Source organism: Ahaetulla prasina, chromosome 1, assembly GCF_028640845.1.
Source record: "Ahaetulla prasina isolate Xishuangbanna chromosome 1, ASM2864084v1, whole genome shotgun sequence".
NCBI lineage: Eukaryota > Metazoa > Chordata > Lepidosauria > Squamata > Colubridae > Ahaetulla > Ahaetulla prasina.
In genome coordinates, this window is record NC_080539.1 from 90,605,614 (window position 1) to 90,628,470 (window position 22,857).

At 37.6% G+C, this 22,857-nt stretch overlaps 1 protein-coding gene across 3 annotated transcripts in view; it reads right to left on the minus strand.

The window, feature by feature from the left end:
- PACRG (parkin coregulated) overlaps nucleotides 1-22,857 on the minus strand; it is a 295,718-nt gene that overhangs the window by 226,062 nt on the left and 46,799 nt on the right. The window lies entirely within an intron of this gene.

The window sequence follows — 22,857 nt, forward strand, 5'->3', positions numbered from 1 at the left end:
CTCTATCAAATCCTGTTCCTGTCAAGAATGGCGTTCCTCAAGGCAGCGTCCTTGGACCAACACTCTTCATACTATACATTAATGATCTTTGTGACCATATCTCAAGTAATTGTGTTCTCTTTGCTGACGATGTCAAACTATTTAACACCACTGATAATACATCTATCATTCAAAAAGACCTTGATCATCTAACCACTTGGTCTAAAACTTGGCAACTCCAAATCTCAACCAGCAAATGCTCAGTCTTACATATAGGAAAAAAGAACCCAAACACTAAGTACTCGCTTGATGGACATTACCTCACAGATGACCCCCATCCCGTTAAAGACCTTGGAGTTTTCATGTCAAATGATCTAAGTGCCAAAGCCCACTGCAAATACATAGCAAAAAAGGCTCTAAGAGTTGTAAACCTAATCTTGTGTAGCTTCTTTTCCAAAAACACTACACTACTAACCAGAGCATATAAAACATTTGCTAGACCAATTCTAGAATACAGCTCACCTGTTTGGAACCCTCACCATATCTCTGACATCAATACAATTGAACGTGTCCAGAAATATTTTACAAGAAGAGTTCTCCATTCCTCTGTAAACAACAAAATACCTTATCCCACTAGACTTGAAATCCTGGGCTTGGAAAACTTGGAACTCCGTCGCCTTCGACAAGACCTAAGTTTAACTCATAGAATCATCTATTGTAATGTCCTTCCTGTCAAAGACTACTTCAGCTTTAATTGCAATAATACAAGAGCAACCAATAGATTTAAACTTAATGTCAACTGCTTTAATCTAGATTGCAGAAAATATGACTTCTGTAACAGAATCATCAGTGCTTGGAATACTTTACCTGACTCTGTGGTCTCTTCTCATAATCCTAAAAGCTTTAACCAAAAACTTTCTACTATTGACCTCACCCCATTCCTAAGAGGACCATAAGGGACGTGCATAAGCGCACAAACGTGCCTACTGTTCCTGTCCTATTGTTTTTCTTTTCTTCTTCATATATATATATATGCTTATACCTTTATATACTATATAACCTTTCTGTATGATAGTTACATATATTGTTGTGACAAAATAAATAAATAAATAAAATAAATAAATAAACTATATCTAGTAAAGAATGACTGAGCTAGCTGAAAAGTCTTCAGCTTTCTGAAGAGCATACTTCTGGTCCTGTGGGACTTCAATTTGCTGTCCCTGGGGTAAGTCTCAGAAAAAGTTCAGGAGTTCATAGCATCCATGGCGATCATGGGTTTCCTCCAGGTTATTCATGCCCAACATGGTTTTCTTATTGGAGCAGTGGCAATATGAGCTGAGGAGAGAGCTATTATTAGCTCCTCTGTCATGGTTAGATCACACTTTGGTGACTTTGAGATTCTCTTATGCTACATTCTGCAAGGAAGCTGGACCCATTTAGTTAATCCATTCCTGGAGATTGATGGACCAATAGGATATCAAGGGGAGCTGGGGATAATATCTGATAATCTGTGGCATAGTCCTGTGAAAGCCCTGCTCACTGCATGGAAGTGGAAGGCAGCTGGAGCCTTGGAAAAGAATCATGCCTATGTGATCTCTTTTGGCTAATCACTCTTGGTACTCCCCATGGTTCATGGGAGAGTTGAAGGGATTAAAAATGATTAAGAGATGTCTAGAGTGCTGCTGGAGAAAATGGGGGATGACTCCAACTGAACACAAGATACAGCCACTCCTAAAACTCATTTCATGGCAATGAAGTAGCAGTACTTCTCTTCGCTTATTGCATCTGCAGAATACTACCCCATGGCCTTGTTTGAGATCACCCGGACCTTTCTAAGGAAGAAAAGCCTGGAAGCCTACCTTCAGGGCTATGCAGAGGATTTTTCTGTGCATCTGGTGGATGAAATTGTCCAGACCCACTCATAGTTGTGGGTTGTGGGTTCCGGCGTCCCGGTAAAGTCAGCTTACGCCATCGCTGACTGTGGGGGGGGAATACTGACCCCCAGGGGAAGGGTGCGCAACTTAGGCGTTCTCCTGGACGATCGGCTGTCCTTAGAAGAACACTTGACGGCCATCGCCAGGGGAGCATTTTATCAGGTTCACCTGATTCGCCAGTTGCGCCCCTTCCTTGATCGGGACTCCTTACGCACGGTCACTCATGCCCTCATCACTTCCCGCCTGGACTATTGCAATGCTCTCTACATGGGGCTCCCCTTGAAGAGCACCAGGAGGCTCCAGCTAGTCCAGAATGCGGCCGCGCGGGTGATAGAGGGGGCACCACGTTGCTCCCATATAACACCCATCCTGCGCTGCCTGCACTGGCTGCCGGTAGCTTTCCGGGTGCAATTCAAGGTGCTGGTTACCACCTTTAAAGTGCTCCATGGCTTAGGACCGGGGTATCTGCGAGACCGCCTTCTGCCACCGATTGCCTCCCAACGACCTGTGCACTCCCACAGAGTGGGCCTCCTCAGGGTGCCGTCGACCAAACAATGTAGGTTGGTGGCCCCCAGAGGGAGGGCCTTCTCTGTGGCGGCACCAGCCCTATGGAACAAGTTACCTCCGGGGTTACGCCAACTCCCTGACCTCTGGGCCTTCAAACGTGAACTAAAGACTTTATTATTTCACTGAGCGGGACTAGCCTAAGAATATATTTTAGCGAAATTTTAATGGGTTTTTAATCGGTCTTTGACCGTTTTAGTGATTCGGCCATTAAATATTTGTTTTTAAATTGTTTTTAAAATAGTGTTTATTTATTATATTTATATCATAGTGTTATGTGTATTTTAATATTGGCTGTACACCGCCCTGAGTCCTTCAGGAGATGGTGCGGTATAGAAATGTAATTATAAATAAATAAATAAATAAATAAATAAATAAATAAATAAATAAATAAATAAATAAATAAATAGTTGGAAGCCAAGAGTGAGGCAGGTCCTGTGGAGATGCCTGGGGGGGGTTGAATTTACCAAGTTATCTGGGAACAGTTGATCCTATTGGACCTGAAGAAATAACCAGGATCCTTCTGTTAAATGCCACCACTAGTGGCATGTTCCTCCTGGCTACTGTGTTTCCCCTAAAATAAAAAAAGCTTATATTTTTTTTGAACCCTGAAATAGGTGCTTGGCCTTATTTTTGAGATCTTATTATTTTGGGGTGCATGGAGCAAGATGGGGCTTCTCTTCCCATCTTACCTGATTTCCAGCTCTGTCTCCCTAACCTTAACAAGAGGAAATGGCAGGGATTGACTGCGCATGCATTTAAATATTTTTGGGGAGGGCGTTTTGGGTGTGTGTGTTATTTTAGTGCATATGTTTAAAAGCCCAATTGGGCTTATTATCTCGGGAGGTCTTATTTTCGGGGACACAGGGTAGTTAAGGCCACTTGTGAGGTGACATATGGGTAGGTCTAAGAGATGGTAAATTCATCCTTGATGGAGAGGAAGTGTTTCCCTCTCCTTTTAAAAAGGAGCTGGTGTACTGTCTCCTTAAGAAGCCATCCACAATTTTTGTCCAGTCTTCTACCTCCCCTTTTTATAAAAGGTGGTTGAGAATGTGGGGGCATTGCAACTTCACAGGATCCTGGATGGATTATCTGACTCCTTCCTTTCAGTCAAGTTTTAGGCCTAGATATGGGACAGAAACAGTATTGGTTACGCTTCTGGATGATCTCTGGTGGGGGTGGGATGGTGATTAATCCTTGCTTTTCTTAATGTCTCAGTAGCTTTCAATACTATTGAACATGGTATCCTTTTGGGCCAACTTGGGAGCTGGAGGTAGGTGGCAGAGTTTTGTGCTAGTCCACCTCTTTCTTATAATGCTGAGTTCAAACAACGTTAATCCCCCCTTTGCAGAGGGATCCTCCAGGTGGCAGTTGTGGCTAGGAGGGCATTTGCTCAACTTTGCTTTGTGTGCCAGTTACACATATCCTCTTGGATCAGGATAGTCTTTCTCTCAGTCATTTCCTGCTTGGACCATTGCAATATGTTCTACATATGAGACTCAAAGTCTGTAGAGATTCTCAGTCATCCAGGTCATGGTTGTCCCAAAAGTGTTTTTTGAGGAGTCAACTACATGAGACTACACTATCCAAAAGTTGTAAATGCTCCAACACTGGAAGTTCTAGAAGAGATTGGATAACCATTTGTCTGAAGTGGAGTAGGGTTTCCTGCCTAAGCAGGGGGTTGGTCAAAAGACCTCCAAGGTCCCTTGTAACTCTGTTATTCTATTCTATTCTATTCTATTCTATTCTATTCTATTCTATTCTATTCTATTCTATTCTATTCTATATAGATAGAGTGATAGATGGAAACTGCAGTTGGTACAGAATGCAGTCATGTGAGCAATTTTGGTTGCCCCATAGATGGCGTTATAACATCTCTGCTGTATATTGGATGCTGGTTTGCCTCCAGGTGCAATGTTAGTTATGACCTTTAAAGCTGTAATCGCATGGGACCAGGTTACCTGTGAAACCATCCCATCCCTATTACAGTTGCCCATGCCATCTGGTCAGGAAGAGAAGGTATGTTAACCAACCCTATCAATTAAGGAATGTTGATTGGTGTCTTTCTGCCATCACTCCTACCCTTTGGAATATCCTTCCCCACAGAGGTGAGGTGGGCCCTCACTATCCTGGCCTTTTGAAAGAGTTTGAAGAAGTGCCACTACCAACTTACTTGGTATATAGTATTTTTATATAGTTTTAACAGTTGTAGTTATATGTTACCCAGAGTCGCTTTGAGAGTGAGATGGGCAATGCCTAAATTGGGTAAATAGAGAAATACTCTTTCCAATCTTGTATTTACTGAATTTCTTATAAGAATACAATCATATATTCATGAACAGATAATATCAATTTCCTTCCCAAATCATAAACTATATGTGCATCTACAGTATGTATATTTTCCTTATATAGATTTATGTAGGCAAAATCATATCCTCAATATCTGAGCAATGTCTAGTTTAAATGTCCATGTAACTTTGTGCAACTCAAAATATCTAAGAATCAAACAACAAATATATGAGCTTTAACCACCCTTTATTTTCATTTTTTTCTCTTTTTCTGAGTTCCACAGAAAAGGCCCTGGTAGGTGCCAGGTGTAGTGAGTAGGTTAATAATGGAAGAATCAATTAAATCCCCAAAAAGGTTGATCATGGAAGATCATCGGAAACAGAAGCAAATTCTGAGCTTTTATGTGTAGCTAGTGAAGCTGATAGGAAGAAAGAGAAATTTCAACAGTCTGAGGAAAAGCCAGAGAGAGATATTTAAAACTGTCCATTTCAACAACAAATCAAATAAGCAAAAGTGAAAGCTTAGTGTACACTCTACAAATGTTAAGTTTCTTATGAAAGGCATACATTTTTTACAAGTATACAAAGGGAAGAGAAAATGTAGATAATTGCATGACTGAATTAAAATTATTACCATAGACACGTGAATCTGGATCATAAGAGCTCTTTTATCAAGTACTGCCTTTTTTTGTAGAATTAGGTTAGAAAACATATGATCAAGATTAATAAGAGAGTCTATTTTAACTTTGCAAAAAGCTATATGTTTTGGCCAGTCAACAGATTAGCAATATCTACTGAAAGAAATAAGGACTGTTCAGAAACAAATTTTGTTAAACCTTATTTAAATGGGTTGTAAATTAAACTACAAAAGCCACAGTCAAGACATGAAGCTAGGAAATCTTGTGGAAAAGGTGATATTTACCATTGTATTTAGTTTGTCTAGATGACAAAATATGAAAAAAATAATTATTTCCTAAAAAAATTATGGCTGAGGATAAAAATTTAGAAACATGTTTCTACACTGATGGAGGGAAGAGAAAGAAAAAGAATATTAAGAAGAAGAAAAAAAGACTAAATCCAGGATTGAAATGTTCAGTAATTATTTTTAAATGATTTGACAAAAAATAAACTGCTGCTTTACTATTACATCCAAGGTGGAGAGAAATTTATCATTTTACATTTTCAGATTGAATTGAGGAAAATAAAAATTACTTTAGCTTATGTTCCAAACAATACCAAAATAAAATTCTACCCAAGAAAATCCCCAACATTTTAGATATTAAATAAACAACTCAAGAATATAATCTGAAATTGTGTACTGTGATGTGGTACTCAGCCAAGAATCTTTAGAATCTGCAAGGAAACACATTTCAGTAGTACAGTTATAGTGTCAGGATATCAGACCAATAAGGAGAAAATTCAAACATTGACATGGAACTTGACTGAAGAAGAACAGCAATATTTCTGAGTTTAATACTGATAAAAGATCAAATGCTTGGGAATTTCACTTGACAATAACCAATAAAGACCTAATTTTAAAAATCAGTATGTATTCACAGGTTTGGGAAAATATAATGGCAGACTTTGTACCAGAAGAATAGTTAAAACTGTTTTGATAAGGAAGAATTATACCCCGTAAAGAACATCAAGGCTTAGTTTATTTTGTTTCAAATAATTCCAATAAAAATTAAATGACATTAAATGATTGTATGTCAACAAATTTTATACAGTTTCATAAAAAACCCAATAATTATATTTAAGATAAGTTTAGATAATTAGTAAGTAAATAAGTAAACATAATATACCGTATTTTTTACTCCATAAGACACACTCCCCACCCCAAAAAAAAAAAACACTCCAAAAAAGTGGGTGGAAATGTCTGGCCGTTTTATGGAGCAAATATTGCATCAGCGCAGCATGGAACAGCTGATCAGCACTATTCTGGAAGACCAATCCAACCGCCGAACTGCTGCTTTTTATCAGGTTCGCCTGATTCGCCAGTTGCGTCCCTTCCTGGGATGCCCTATGCACGGTCACTCATGCTCTCGTTACTTCTCGCCTGGACTACTGCAATGCTCTCTACATGGGGCTCCCCTTGAAGAGCACTCGGAGACTCCAGTTAGTCCAGAATGCGGCTGCGCGGGTTATTGAGGGAGCATCACGGAGCTCCCACGTAACACCTATCCTGCGCAGACTGCACTGGCTACCTGTGGTCTTCCGGGTGCGCTTCAAGGTATTGGTGACGACCTTTAAAGCGCTTCATGGCTTACTTACGGGACCGTCTTCTGCCGGCTCAATCTCCCAACGACCGGTACGTTCTCACAGAGAGGGTCTCCTTAGGGTGCCATCAGCCAAACAATGTCGGCTGGCGGTCCCCAGGGGGAGGGCCTTCTCTGTGGGCGCTCCTACCCTGTGGAACAAGCTTCCCCCTGGACTCCGACAACTGCCCGACCTTAGGACCTTTCGCCGCGAACTTAAAACCTATTTGTTTCATCTTGCTGGACTGGCTTAATTTTTTAAAAACTTTTAAATGGATTTATTGGGGTTTTTAAATTTTAGTGATTTTATAGGGTGTAATTGTATTTTAGCTTGGCCAATTGAATAAGTTTTTTAGGGGTAGTTTTTAATTATTGTATGGGTTTGTTTTGTATTTTAACTGGCTGTTCACCGCCCTGAGTCCTTCGGGAGAAGGGCGGTCTATAAATTAAAATATTATTATTATTGGCGGTGAAGGCTCCAGCATTCCCCAGCGAGGCAGCAGACAGGGAGGAGGCAGCAATGGTGGCGTTTCCAGTCGGCCAGCTAGCTGATCGGTGGGGCTATGGGAGGCAGGGATCCAGTTGTTGCTCTGCTGACTGATGGTGGGTGCAACAGAATATTTTTTTCTTGTTTTTCTCCCCTAAACCTAGGTGCTTCAAGCGCGTCTTATGGAGCGAAAAATATGGTAATTCAGGATTCAAAAGAATAAGGCAGCATGGCTCCAAACTTTAAACTGCATTAGTTAAGGTAATTGTTTAACGAAGATTATAGGCTAGATTGTATCACCTTATAGTTGTGTTACCTTCACTAAGGAGAAAGGATTCTCATGTAGGCTGTACAAATATCTTTGGATTTATATAAACAGAAATAAACACCTTATAAAAGGTTATGCAATAATAATCAGTCATAAAGGTTGGGAACAGGAAAAATACCTGTCCAAACTTATCACTTCTGCCTTATTCTTCATGACAGGTAGTCCTCAACTTACAACAGTTCATTTAGTGACTGTTCAAAGTTACAATGCTACTGAAAAAAAAGTGAATTATGATCATTTTTCACAGTTATGTCCTTTGCATCATCTCCATGGTAACATTATCAAAATCGGCAACTGATTCATATTTATGATGGTTGCAGTGTCCTGGGATCATGTGATTCTCTTTCAACCTTCCAACAAGCAAAATCAATGAGAAAATCAGATTCACTTAACAACTGGTCTACTAGCTTATCAATTGCAGAGATTCACTTAACTGAGACAAGAAAGGTGGGCAAAACTCACTTAACAAATGTCTCACTTAACAGCCGAAATTCTGAGCTCGGCTATGATGGTAAGTCATGGATTATCTTTTCATGAAGAGGAAAGTGTAACGAAAGTTAACTCAAGAGAAAGATAACAAATAATATAGACTTCAAGATTTGATTGCTATGGCAAAGTTAAAATCTTTTAAAACATTCTCTTCAAGCTGGTCAGAACCACCTGATCGGTATAAAAATTTTCAAATAAGCCGTATAGCTTTAAAAGCATTATATAAACAAAGAGGAACACTTACAGACTGGCTAATTTCAAAAAAACTTATTTGAATAATTTGAAATTTTTCTAAATTTCTTGCAGGAATAATACTTTGACATATGGTTTAGCTGGCTGAGTTGATTAACTTAGCTCTGGAGTTATCTCCATGACTCAGCATGTTGTCCAAACAGGGGCTGAGTATTCTCTATACAAAAGATTTTTTTGGTGACTTACTTCTGCTTAACATTTTTTTTAGTATGCATGAATATGAGTTTATTTGATTTGGGAACAAGCTAGAAGATGATCTCACCCTCCCTCTCTTTTTCCTTCCCTGAAAGATAGGACCCTAAACAGGATTTAAAGGATCAGGGGATTTATTTTCATGATAAAAGTGTGCCATCAAAAGAAACACAGTATACCAAGAGCACAAATGAAAACATCAAATGACACATTGATTTTCCTGATAGTCACATTGTCAATTTGTTTTGGTCTGTTGCCTGCCAAGCTGCTTTCTCTGTAACTGTTTACTTTAGTTTTGTTTTTTGAAGTGGGAGGGGGGAATAAGAGGAGAGAAGAATTACCACCAAATAGGACCAAGATTGAATCCTTCATTACACTTCAAACTGGGACAAGACTTTGGAGTCACCTCAAGAGAAAAACAAACATAATTTTCCATAGCGGCACTGAAGAGAAATTTAACTCCTAGAAAGAAAAAAAAAGGAAACTTTTTTTCAGGCTGAAGATTCTGTGTAGCCTGTGTAGACAAAAGTGAAGCAAACTCAGGTATTTCTGGATAGCAACCTTTGCACCTGAGAAAGAAAAGGCTTCTGGATTTGAAGCACGCTGTGATAACAAGATGTCTCCCCAGTGCTGCTGCTTACCTGCTATGCACGTTCTGCTCTTGGAGAAAAGGTAACTGTTTCATCTGAATAAGGAGGGGAATTTGCTTTCCTTCTGGCTGCCAATCTACCATGTCTTTAAGCTTACAACACTGTGTGTTTCCCCTTAGGTCCATAATAATATGAATTGTCTTTATCCAAGTGCCTAACAAATCATTGTCACAGAGCAGCATACGACCTTTCTTTTCAATCTATGCAGTTTTCAGGAGTTATAAATCAGTTGACTTTCAAGCTTGATGAGATGGCATATGCCCTGGTTTGAAGAACAGATGGAGGCTTAGGGGGAAATTGTTTCTGCAGGCTTGCTACAAGAAGCAGAGCTCCATAAAAGCAAACCGTTCACACTAATTTCTCCCATAAATTATACTAGAAGAAAGCACCAGCCCATTCAGCAGAAAAAAAAAATATTCGTTTAGTTTTCAGAGGTCATCTTCAAATTTAAATCAAAGTTATTTCTAGAACTTAAGGAGGTTTTTGGTCTAGAGCTTCAAGAAATAACAGTTGCATGAAACAAAACATTTGCTTTTAATTTGTTAAAAGAAAAGGAATGTTAGAATTATTTAACAATATATGCTGTCTAGAATTCTAGGAAAACTATATAATGTTACCACAAGACTATTTTTCCCCAGACACGTCCTTGTTTAATTGCAGTCTTTGGACAGAAAGGAAACACATCCTGTTTGGGATATGAGTTGTGACATTGGCACACATGGCACTCTGGAGAAATGATTCAGTGTTTCCCAGCTTTGGGAAAGCGACCTTTTCATTGGTGAGTGAAAGGAAAAAGGGAGTGGCCAACAAATAAATAAACACAGGTGGCCAACAAATACATAAACACAGGTGCTATTAGTTTTGAAGCAATAAAGACATTGTCTAAGATGTGTGAGAGCATTTAAGAAATCCTAACTTTAGAGATTGGTTTGATTTCTTATTTACTCTAGCCTCAGTGTAATAAACCCTTTTTAATTTTGACATCTACTTTAGGCACATTTAGCTATATCTCATTATTGGGATCTAATTTTGGATTTACAATTATGAGAAAATAACGTTTAACTATAGTCATCAGAATTTGGAAGTTGTTTTATCACTATTGCATCCAATACGGCAAAATTAGTTGTAAATTCATGTTAAGCTAAAGACTGGAATACCCATATCCACAATGAAAACTAGATGGATGATAAGAATATCTGGTATGCAGATGCCAAAGAAATGTCCTATTGATTTACAATTTCATGTAGACATAGAAAAAAACAAGAAAGTTTGAAAATGATTTCATCAGGGAAATGATGAAATTCATAAAAGCAGGCAATAAATCAAGGGATGTTGTTAGAGAAGCGTGTAGTTTTGCATGTAATATTATTAAGATCACAATGGCTTTAAATGAATGGATTGCACATCTTTATTGCTAAAGGAGACATTCTCTGATTTTGAATCTTTTCTAGTTTTTCAACTGAGAAAGAAGTACCCTTTAACTCTCTTTTTACATATTTTGTTGATGCTGTTCTGAAAGTATTTGAAGCATAAATCAACCACTTACTAAACTGTTTTACAAATGGAAGCAATCAGAGTTTATTTACACTAAATTATTCAGAATTTTTATTGGAAGAATGGTAGTTTGCAATTAAAAGGTTGAAACTACTCACAATGCAACTTTTAATTCCGTTCCTCAATGCAGAAAGTTTGAAATGAAAGGACTGTTTGCAAAATGAAAAGTGTGTATTGGTGATAATTCCAAATAAGGTTCAAAATGCTGACTTGAATGAAGAAGAAAAGAATGTGCATGCAAAATTAAAGTTTATCAATATTTTCATATCTCATATGATCTCTAACCTTGAAAGTGTTCTTTCTGTCACACTGCAAACTGTCCACTATAATCAAGACTTTAAAAAAAAAAATTCCTTTAGTGAATTTCATTGGTTAATGAGAGGGCATCAATCAGAGGTTGAACAATTTTAAATGGAAAACAACTTCTTGGAAATGGTGAAAAACTTGAATTCACATTATTCTTTCTGAATGCAAGACTGAAAATTTCCTCCCTGAAAGTTAAACAACTCCCACAGAAAAGGCTTCATAGAAGGACTTGTGATGAATTCATTGCTGAAGTACTCACTCTATATATCATAAGCTTAAACTAGCTGGAAAAGTCAGTGTGATCCTTGGAGAACTTATTTTGCTTCAAGTGGAATGTCTTGAATAGGTATTACAGCAAATTATGTCAAATATTTTATAGCTAAGGGGGCGCCAACTGCTCACCAAATATTTTTCAGAACTTCATAATCAGAGCTATTAAGCGGTGCATAGTCCCTTGCCTCATCCCACAACTGAGATTAAGGCAGGATCCATAAGACAATTGGGAGAAGATAACATTGTCTTCCATTCAATAAGCCATGTCAACATTGTGACTTGTGTATTTAAGGATGTGCAGCAGGTCATATCAGGTTATAAGTGGTAGGTGCTTTTGACTGTTTACCCAAAGTTAGATCATAAGTAGAAGAGGCTTTTGATTCTGTAAACTATTGTACTTTGTAAGTGATAAAGAGACACTCACAATTTCTTGGTAGGAGAGAAGCAAAAATAATAAGCATAAACAACTCTCTTTCCTTTTCTTTTTGAAAGTTGAAATATGGTACATAGTGGCTTATCAATCATGCTGTTGCCTTTCAGAAAAGGAGTAAGACATATTAAATGAACTTCAGATAAGAAAAACAATTTCAGCTAATCTAGTTTACACCAGCATTGACTCTATCACAGTATTCTTTTATATCCTTTCCAACTATCTTTTGTTCCACTCACATCTACAGTTTCACATAGTACCTTTTGTTCTTTGCTGAAATTTAGTAAGTCTAATTAATCAACATAGAAAAAGTAATAACTGAAATCTTAGAGGTTCTGTACTCCCCAAATCAGATAAACTACCATTCTTCTTTGGAGGCCTATTTTGTTTTTTAACTCCTTGTAAAGCTGGAATTCAAATTCTAGCAAAGTCTGTTATTAAAGCAAAGAGATTTAGGGCATTTTCAAAGTAACATCATTTATACTTTAGGAGAAACGAATTATCCAGCTGCTAAATCAATATACATGTTGGTATTTTAATAAATGTGATTTTTACCTAAGTAAGTAGGACAGCCATTTCATTAAAATTCTGAATCATAAATAGGAAAATAATATGAAGAAAAAAACCTGTAATGTTGCAAACAGCTGAAACTATATAAAAAGAAAATTCTATGATCTTTGAGCAGAAGAAATGATGATAATACTGTGAACATTGAGTGAATAATTTTGAAAATCTGCTATGATCATTATTGCCATTCATAGATAGTGAGGTAAGCAAATGCATATGCAAAAAGAACTTGCTTTTCTGTGGTTATTACAGTAATGCTTCAGTTCTGATAGAAATATTTCTTATTTGGATGGATAATTCTACCTTTATTTCATATATTATAATACTACTAAGTTAGAAAATAAATTATCAAATGAAAATGAAATAGTGCCTGGTTTCTGTGTATATTCTCTACTCTTCCTTCCTGTCATGGAAACATTCTTCACTGATCTGTAAGCCATTTGATACTTTATTTTGCAATGTTTGGTATCTTGTTTAGTTGCTCAGAAAGAAAATGCAGATATTTGCTTAACAGCATTTTCATTTATTGTTCATACTGTATGTGCAAGATAAACCACAGGTTAAGTCTTAAAATTAGACTTTATTATATGAGCAACACACTGTTTATCATCTGTTTAAAATATTCTGTTTTACAATATTGCTCTTCTAACTGTAAAATAAAGATTTTCAGAAATAATAATAAAAAATAGTTTATTTAGTTGGCCAGGAAATCCATGGACAAGAGGATATAATAATTGCCAATCCAGATTACAAATTATTTCAACACCCTCTTAGCTTTACCAGAACTGCAATGTATCATATCCTCCGTCTCTGTCTTATACATACACACGTCCCCCACGTTGTTTTTGTATATATTATTTCTTTATAACCCCTGGTATGTGATATTAAATTTGTTTCAGATGGTCTGTGGATTGTTCCAATTGTTTGCCTTCTATTAAAATATGAGATCAAGGAACTGGAGTTTGCTTTTATATTAGAGACAGCCAAATAGTGGCAATAAAAAGAACATTACTATTATAGAAAGGTGTAAGTATATGAGAACATATCTTAAATCAAGGTGGCTGTGCTCCAGACTTCCTTTAATTCCAGAATAACAGAGTTGGAAGGGACCTTGGAGGCCTTCTACTCCAAGCCCTGCTCAGGCAGGAAACCCTATACCATTTCAGACAAATGGTTGTCCAATCTCTTCTTAAAAACTTCCAGTTGTCCACTCCCTTTCCTTCAAAGGTGTGTTAGGGCAGCAAATAAACTGAACTTGTTCTAGCCATGATACCCTTTTAACTGAAGTACAATATGTTGTGAAGATCCTTTCTGCAAAAGTGTCTGTTTAAAACAACCACCACCAGATTTTACGTTGTTTGAAGCACATTCCAATAAAAATGTATTCACAGTAACGTGGCAATCAGAATGGCATGCAAACCCTCCAGACATCATTTCATCTTAACATAGCAGTTGTTCTGCCTAATCATATTACACTTGTGTTTTGATTCCCTATAGCTTAGGTCACAAGAAGGATGATTCATTAACTATTTTTACTGAGATAAACCTGTTGAAAGGGCATGGCATAAAAATAACAGCACAAGTCCTGGAAGCAGCATATGGGACCACATGATAGCATTGATCTATGGGCTTTAGAAGGACATTGCAAGATTGTGTAAGTCATTCAGATCTGGGATTCTTAAACTTTCATATTCTGGATGTTGCCAACCATCTGGCCTCCACAAAGATGAAACAATCCCCCTCCCTCACACTTTTTCCAAACATAAGATATATACTCTGCTATTACATATATCTGTTATAGCAGGTTTAAGGACACTGAAGCAGGTAGTAATGTTGTTGACAATAATTCTTGCTGTTGTAATTGCAAAATGAGCGTATTAACTGGAGCTGAAAAAGCATTTGCCACTGTGAAAGCAGATTTTGGCTAAAAGATAATCAATAAAGATGTTTAAAGTGTATGTGAGTGTCAATGTGTGTGGAGAGAGGGAGGGAGGGAGAGAATAAAAAAACTTCAGGAAACAAAGAGCTAAAATGCTTGGTTCCCTCCAGCACATTCAAATGGAGACTAGTTGCTCTAACCTCCTTATTTCTTTTCCCTTCTCCCAAAAATGCTTTTGCAATTTGGTGGCCAATGAACAGGCAGGATTTAGTATGTGTTGCTCTGCACTAGATTACGGCTTCATACTTCTTACTGAAAAAAAGACTCAGACGCCTTAGTCAATTTTGTTTACTTTATTTTATAGACCTTAGCCCAACCTTTCATTCCATTTATAGGGAAATCCTTTGAAACCAACCTAAATCTAGAGTTGATAGATAGCTTCTCTCATATATGCCCTTTGTATGAACATCAGACTGAGAATGAGGTGCAATATAGCAATATATTTCATCTCTCAGATAGAGCTGATTACCAATGGAATTAATCAAGGTGCATCCTCTTCATTATTATTCCATTATTATCTCAGTGCAGTTGTGGGGATTTAAATGAAGAACATTATGCTTTGATGCCTACATATATTTGTATACATAGGCATTTTACAAACAATGCCTATGTATACAAATTTACAGTATGCAGATAGTATGATAATGCTATCAAAGACAGATTAAAAAATGAGAGCTATCCCACTTTTCCAAGGATTTATTATTGTAATTAATGAGAAAACTAATCTCATCAGTTTGCAAGGAGTTATAAAAAAAACTGACCTGGATGGGAACCCATGGAAAAGGTAGCTTGATTCATATTTGGAATGTATGAGCTATCATTGCACAGTGGTTAAAATGCAGTTTGCTGCTCATTCCAGGAGTTTGATTCTGACTGGCTCAAGATTGACTCAACCTTCCATCCTTCTGAGGCCAGTAAAATGAGGAGCCAGATCATTGAGGGCAATATGCTGACTCTGTAAACAGCTTAGAGAGGGCTGTAAAGTACTACAAGCGGTATATAAGTCTAAGTGCTATTGCTATCGCTATGATGGATACCAGGAACATTTTTTACATTATTGTGTTTATGTACCTTCAGTTGTGTGTTGACTGAGCAATTTTATGAACTGATTGAATAAAACAAACTGATTGTCCTGTTCAGAGGATCTCTACAGCATTTCTTTCTTTCTCTTCTCTAGAGACACATAGCATGTTTAAGCTGATCTACAACCATTTAAAATCAAACTGTTGGCTCCACTCCTGTATGGGGTCAATTAAATCTAAATATCATTAATGCTAAACCAGAAAGAATGTAAACTAATGAAAGCCGTTTAAGATGTTTTTTTGATGTAGCCCTGTGGTAAGATGCAGAGTTGCTAAGTTTCACTGTTGCTGAAACTTGGACATAATTGCGATATATTACTTACTTAAAGAATCCTTAATACAAAATTGCAAACCGAATATAGCAAAATGCCAGCTGAAATAAGACTCGAGGCAAATTAAAGTCTGTTTCAACCAGCTGTATAAATGGGTCAGCATATAGTTAATATATTCTGTAGGGCCTTTAACATTACTGCGCTTTGACATCTTGCAATCAGTGCATTGGAGGGCAAGTTTTAAGAAAACCCTTTATGCAGAAAATATTTGCCCTCTGTGTCTGGGAGCAGTGAATCATTGACCCTTGTTTTACTCTTTTGTGGTTTCTATAGAGATCCTCATAATGAGTTGCTAATACCCCTCATTAGACCAGTCCCACACAGATACATTTTATGTGAAATTTCTTTGGGCAGGCAAAAGCAACTATTTAAACTTTCACCAAGATTGCATGTGTAGCTCTTAGAACTAATGTCTGAATATTTTATGACTGTTATCTCATTTTATTATTTTTTACAATTGTCATATGCTTGGTGAAGTACAGTAAAGCGCTTCATTCATTCATTCATTCATTCATTTGTTTAATCATTCATTCACCTTCTATTATGTGAAAGATAGTCATATCCCATTAACCTACATTACATATTACCAATGGCGTATGTACTACAAGATGAGAAATATAAATTATTGTTTTATTGAATTAAAAATAAGAAAGATGGTAAAATGATCGTTTGTACATTTTCTAGTAAACCCAAAGTATAGTTTGATAGCTGCACATTTTATAGTTCTAATTAATTGGGGAAAAGTTGGTTATTGTGATGCTGTGCTTTTGCTTATGGCATTTGGCATTTTTGATTCTGTACAACCTTCTGTACAATCATCACTGAAAAATGATATTGTTCTCTCAATGATGTTTCTAAATAATTATGTTACATAAATATATGAATGGCAGTTTTGTCATCAAAGTAGTAACAAATTCTGTACATGAGTAGAAAGCATTTCTGCATATAGGAGAGGTTAGCTTCTCTCTCTAATGGCAGATCCTCGTAATCTTTTACAAGGCTAATTAGGAAATCTTGCCTTTCAGTTCTGATAGCAGAAGGATTGTGCGAAAGACTATACCAGAAAAGAGTCTGGAAAAGCCTTCTGCATTTCTAGCTTGAATTTCCAGACAAATGGTAGGATGTCAATTTAGTAGTTTAATAGCTAGACAAGGGATGTTATCCATCATTTTGTCACAGACCCACATAGCTGTTTTAGCCATTGACTCCATCTTCCATCTCTTTGCAAGTATTCATCCTCTCTTGAATATAATTAGTAAAGGGAAGTTCATTGCCTCCCTGTGTAATTGGTTCTGCCATCAAACTGTTCTAACTATTGGGAAGTTATTCCTAACATTGAATCAACATCTTCCTTCATGTACCTTAAAACTATTCTTCTATTTTCAGCTGTTTGGGATACAGGAAAATACAGGAAAAACAATTGCTGCCATATGTGCTATAGTTCTTGAAGAATGTTATATCTCCCTTTGGTTTCTTCTCAAACATTCTTAGGAGACGACTTCCGGTGTCCAGCGGCAACGGTCGTCTGGAGGCTTCTCCTGCCTCCAGCGCCCGAATCCGGCCGCCGCCGAGGCCCTCAGGGGCCAGGTGTTCCGAAAAGGACACCTGCCGCACGGACGGCTCGCCAGGGGTCTCCCAGCCGACATACAGGACTGTGGGGACCGATGCTGGCGCGTCCTAGGCTCGGCGGGGTCTGGAGGCCACGGGCCACGGCCATTACTTTGGTCGTCGCCTGGGCCGCTGTGCCCGGTGACACCGGGGCTTTGGATTTATAACTGCAGCAGCCTGGTGGTGAACAGGGAACGGAGAAGAATTGAGGAATGGAGAAGGGAAGGGGATATCGATGGCAGTGGAGTGCTCCGAGTGCGGGGGTTTTCTCCCCTGCGGTTGGAAGGAGCACGAGTCATTCTGGAGAGAGGAGAACTTAAAATAAGAAGATTACCGGTTTTGTGGAGCTCTGGAGAAGAGGTGATGGAGAAATTTAGGAGGGAGGTTTGAGGCCCCCCTCCTCTGGGGAACAGTGGTGGCGTCCAGCTTCCGCCTTCACTATGAGAATCTTGATGACATCACTTCCCTTGACTTCCTGGTTGACTAACTGTACTCTGGACTCGTTGCTCCTGTGAGTGCCCCTGGTGGATCCGGAGGAAATTACAAGGATACTGTGCTTGCCTGAGGATTTTGTATTTTTTTTTCAAATGGCAAAGGTCAGAGACCAACTGCTGGAGAGATGGAAGAATTTTGGAAAAGTTATCTAATATGGACAAGAAATTGGATGATTTGCAAAGAGGCCAAAGCGGAAATAAGAGTAGAAATTGTGACTATCCAAAAGGATTTAAAGGATACTCAACAAGTCTCAGCAGAAAACAAGCAGAAAGTGGAAGGTCTGGAGGGTGAGATCACGGGCAGTGCAGAAAAGAGAGGCGACAGGCAATGCTGTGCTTGGACTACAGATGGATAAAATGTCTTATTTTCTTAGGTTTCAAAATTTGGAAGAAGTGGACCAAGAAGATTTGAGAGATGTTGTGACTAAATTGTTGGGAGAATTTCTTGGGAGAGGTGTTGATTTCATGAATTGGGATGTGGATCGAATTTATAGAGTTAATTCACAATATGCACGCACGCATGCAGTTCCCAGAGAGGTTCATGTCAAATTTGTGAGAAGAGGCGAGAGATGAAATTCTTAGAAAACATAGGAGTGGGGCACTGATTTACAGGGGCAGGAGATAGCCATTCTGAGGCAGATTCCCAGACAGGTACGTGAAATGAGAAAGAAATATTACTTTTGTCAAGCAAATTGTACCAGAAGGAGTGGGCTTCAGATGGCTGATGCCAGAGGATTGATGATTTTCCGGGAGGGCATTACGAAAAAATTAGTACAATTGGAGGCTACGGCCTACGTGGAGGAATACAAAGCCCTCCTGGAATCAGATGACCCAGGAATTGAAGAAGGGGAGGTTATAGACCATGGGGCGGAGGCGGCTGCCGCTGTTGCGGCCCTGGAGTTGGGTCAGGCTGAACCCAGAGTTCTGAGATCCAAAACTAGGAAGTGATAAAGATATTTGGGATTGTGTTGGTTTTCCTTATTCTCTTTTGTACGATATTCTGTTTATTCTTGACCCTTCTTTATTACGTATTTAAGATTTGTAAACTTAGCTACTTCGTGTCACCTGCTTGCCATATGGCTGTTGTATGTGTTAAAAAATTTGAGTAAAATTCTTATCTTGGATAAGAAAAATGAAAATTTACCATACCTGATATGTATTTGTATAAACCTTTTTTGACCAATAAAAACTTTTTGAATTAAAAAAAAAAAAAAAAACATTCTTAGTTTCCTCGTTCTCTCTTTTTGTCACAGTTTCGTGTGTTTGTTGGTGTTCAGAAATATTTTTTATTTACAGTTCAGGGTAGGTTACTTATCCAACTCGCTTTCAAAATATTGTCACAACCTAGCACAGTTCCTCCATTATGCTGGATTGTATGAAAGTAGCAGTATTTTTGATGTATTCAAAAGCAATGATTTTATGAAATGGGAGAAACTATATGTCATGGTGATTAAATTGTTTTCTGTACTTGGGGGAAAATATCCAAAATCAAAATAAAGTACATGTCCATCATGCATTTGTATACAATTTCTTCACATGGAAGACAATTTAAGCAAATACTTTGTATTTATCATTGTGAAAAGGAGACCTTCTTAATTGCTTGCATTTTTAACTCCAGCTACTGTTTAGGTTGCTGTTCCACCCATTGTATTTTCAAGATCTCCTCTAAAGATATTTGCTCCAAAGAGGTGTCACTTCCTTGATCTAGGTCTGCCTCTCCTTGAAATTCAATATTCTTGTTTCTCACTATGGAGGTACATTCTCCATGGGATATCACTATATTTTTCCCCATGTGAATGCACCCCATTGTAAACCCAAATCTGCAAACTGACTGATGCTGTAGAAATATCCTAATACATGGCTTTTTCTCATATATGGAATCCTATTGATCCAAACCCAACTCTGCCTAAATAAAAAGCGTCTGTGGCCGTACTGCTATAGTAATTCATTATGACAGTCTAGTTACAAGTAAGTAGGTAGTACACAAGTATGTAAATCACTCTACTTATTTGATGTTTCCTTTCTTCTACAAAGCCTAAGGCAGCATGAGTTCCCCCTACCCATCTGCATTTTATTCACCAAGGCTAGAAAGTCAATTTGAAAGAGAAAATGACAGTTTGATGGTTGAAAACCAGGAATTCCAATTTGATTCTCCTGTAACATCCCAACCAATCATTTGCGCATCATGGTTTTGAAAAAATAGCAGGAAAACTAAATGTTCAGACAATAATTAAGAGGTTATAAAAAACCCTAAATAGCAATACTTTCCTCTACTTAGGAAAATAGCTGAATCATGTTGTGTGTGTCTAAAAGATAATATTAGAACAACCTGCTACTGCTGTTTATCTTTCTCTTGGCTGTTAGTTGTTTCTGCCTGCTTCCTGTGGGATCCCGCCCATCAATTTGGTCCCTGATCTCTTTGTCCAATTATCACTTGTTTTTAAAGGGAGACTAGAATACCACAATCACTTTTCCCCCTTTTAAAAAAAAGGATAGACCACTGGTCCACTGGTCAACCCAGAAAGTACGAAGCTTTGAAACTGAACCCCCTTGGCTGATTTAATGTGTGTAACCAAAAGGACCCGAATTTTGTATTTCAGTAGACTTCCAGCAAAGTATTGATTCCTCATTTCATCTCCTTAGAAAGCTTCCAGTTTCCACATCAATCCTTACAGTTAAATCCTTTTAACTGCAGTTCTTCAAAACTTTCAACAATTGCACTCAGCTACACAATAATCTAGATGACCATTCAATGGCTGTCAAGTGATTAAAAAGATCAACAACAAGAATCCCCAAACTCTCTGCTGCCAGCTAGGGATCATTAAGTTGAACAATCATCTGGTGGATCCATAGTTTCCAAGATTTTTTTTAAAGTTCATCCTTCTTGTATACAATATGAAAGTAAAAGAAAAAAATCATGCAAAAATGCATGAAGACTTTTGTGCATGTCAGTTAAAGGAGCCTTTTCATAAACTGAAAGATATTGGGCAAGGCTGAAATTTCAGCTAGGAAAACTGCCAATCATGGCTCTTTGTATGTTGCACATTTATATCAGCTCAATGCAGACCTCTTCTAGTTGCACAGGAGGCCACGTTGTACAACTAGCAAGATATCCTGTGCTATACAAATTCCTGCTAGCTTTGTGACAGTGTGAAAGGATAGCAAAACAACAGTGAGATGTGGCTTTTGATTGGTGCCTATGTTGTTATTAGACATCAGCTAACCTAAAGATAAAAAAATGGCTGGAATTACAGGAGATTTTTAACATTTATGTTCTCTTGATACCATGCAGTTTTTGGAACTTAGTAAAAATATTCTGCTATATACAGTAAATGCAAGCAGCAAAATAGGGACTGAAAATAATAAATGAAATAATGAATGAAAATAATAAAATACTTATTACACTTCTGGGCATTTCCCGTCTTTTCTCTTCTAAATCTTTACCATTAAAATTCCCAAGTTAGTAATATTCAATCATGCCACCTTTTAAAAAACAGATATAATTAAACTTAAATCTGTTTAAGTTAGCCTATAAGTCATTTTGTAATTGATGGACTTTGGCCCATTCGTTTTATTTTGTGATTTCTTTCCTATGTCTATTAATTCAAATGAAATGTATTATTGCCTTAAGCATATAATATTGAGGAAATCAAAACAAAATAGTATCACAAATTCCATATAAAGTTAATACAAAGATTCTTCTATAAATATCATAAAGTCTACATTTATATATACATATCAGGAATAATATTCTATAAGATTAAAAAATGTTATGCCAAAAGTCATTGGCCAATATATCTGAGTGAAACAGATCCCTTAAATTTTGATGAATCTTTCTTAGTACATTAAAGTGCCAAATTGTTTAATAATATAAATTATAGACCATTATTATTATTGTCATGTCCAAGAACATTCATTTTTATTTTAATTACCTAAATTATGGTAACTTAAATCATTATTTTTCAACATGAGTTACTCAAACGTTCTAAGAATGGGTTATTGGCTTCTTTTTATTTTCCTTTTTTCTTTTCTTCTTCTTTTTTACTATTCCCAATATACGATATATCTTCAGGCTATCTTTATCCAGTTTGAAGAGAAATCTTATTCCAGACAATAAATAATATGCACAAAGAGAGAAATTCATTCTTTGATAACAAAAATAATTAAATAGAAAGAGCGGGTTAAAGATCAGCATTCATTTCTCAAATTAAATTTAAAAGCCTGCTCTAGTTACCTCAAAGATTGGCAAGTTTTACAAATAACATCACTGAGCCTTTTGGAGAGAAACACGGCTGCATTTGAATGAAGTCATTAGGCAATACATTTATTTTGAAGCCAATTAACCTTTTGTCAGAGATGTCAGAGCCATAATGGTTTCAGCAGTGGAGGTCAGACTCTAACAGGGGCATGTATGACAGCGATTACGCTGTCTGACATATGCTGCAGCCTGGGAGTGAAGCCCTGGAATGAGAATCTGCCTTCGTTAGTATTCTGCTCTGCATTTCAAAGGAGCAGGCAATCTTGACCTATCCATTTAGGTAATTAAAGCTTCCATTTGGAACTGTCCTGCAGGAAGGTGAAATTGCGGGGTGGGGTGGAGGGGGGGGAGAGGAGAGAGATAAATGGCTGCTGCTGCTCACTGTATCCAGCCACTTCCATCACTTGATGGACTGCCTGGAATAGGCTGGGTTGCCAGGTCCTCATAAAAATAGAGATGAATTGAGCAGGAGACAGTTCTCTAAGGCAAAGCCATTCTGTCAACTTCCTTTTTGCAGCATATAATTTAATTGTTCGCCAAGGTAGATGGCTGACTCAGGAGGCCAGTCTCTGACTTGTTTTCCCCACCGTCTT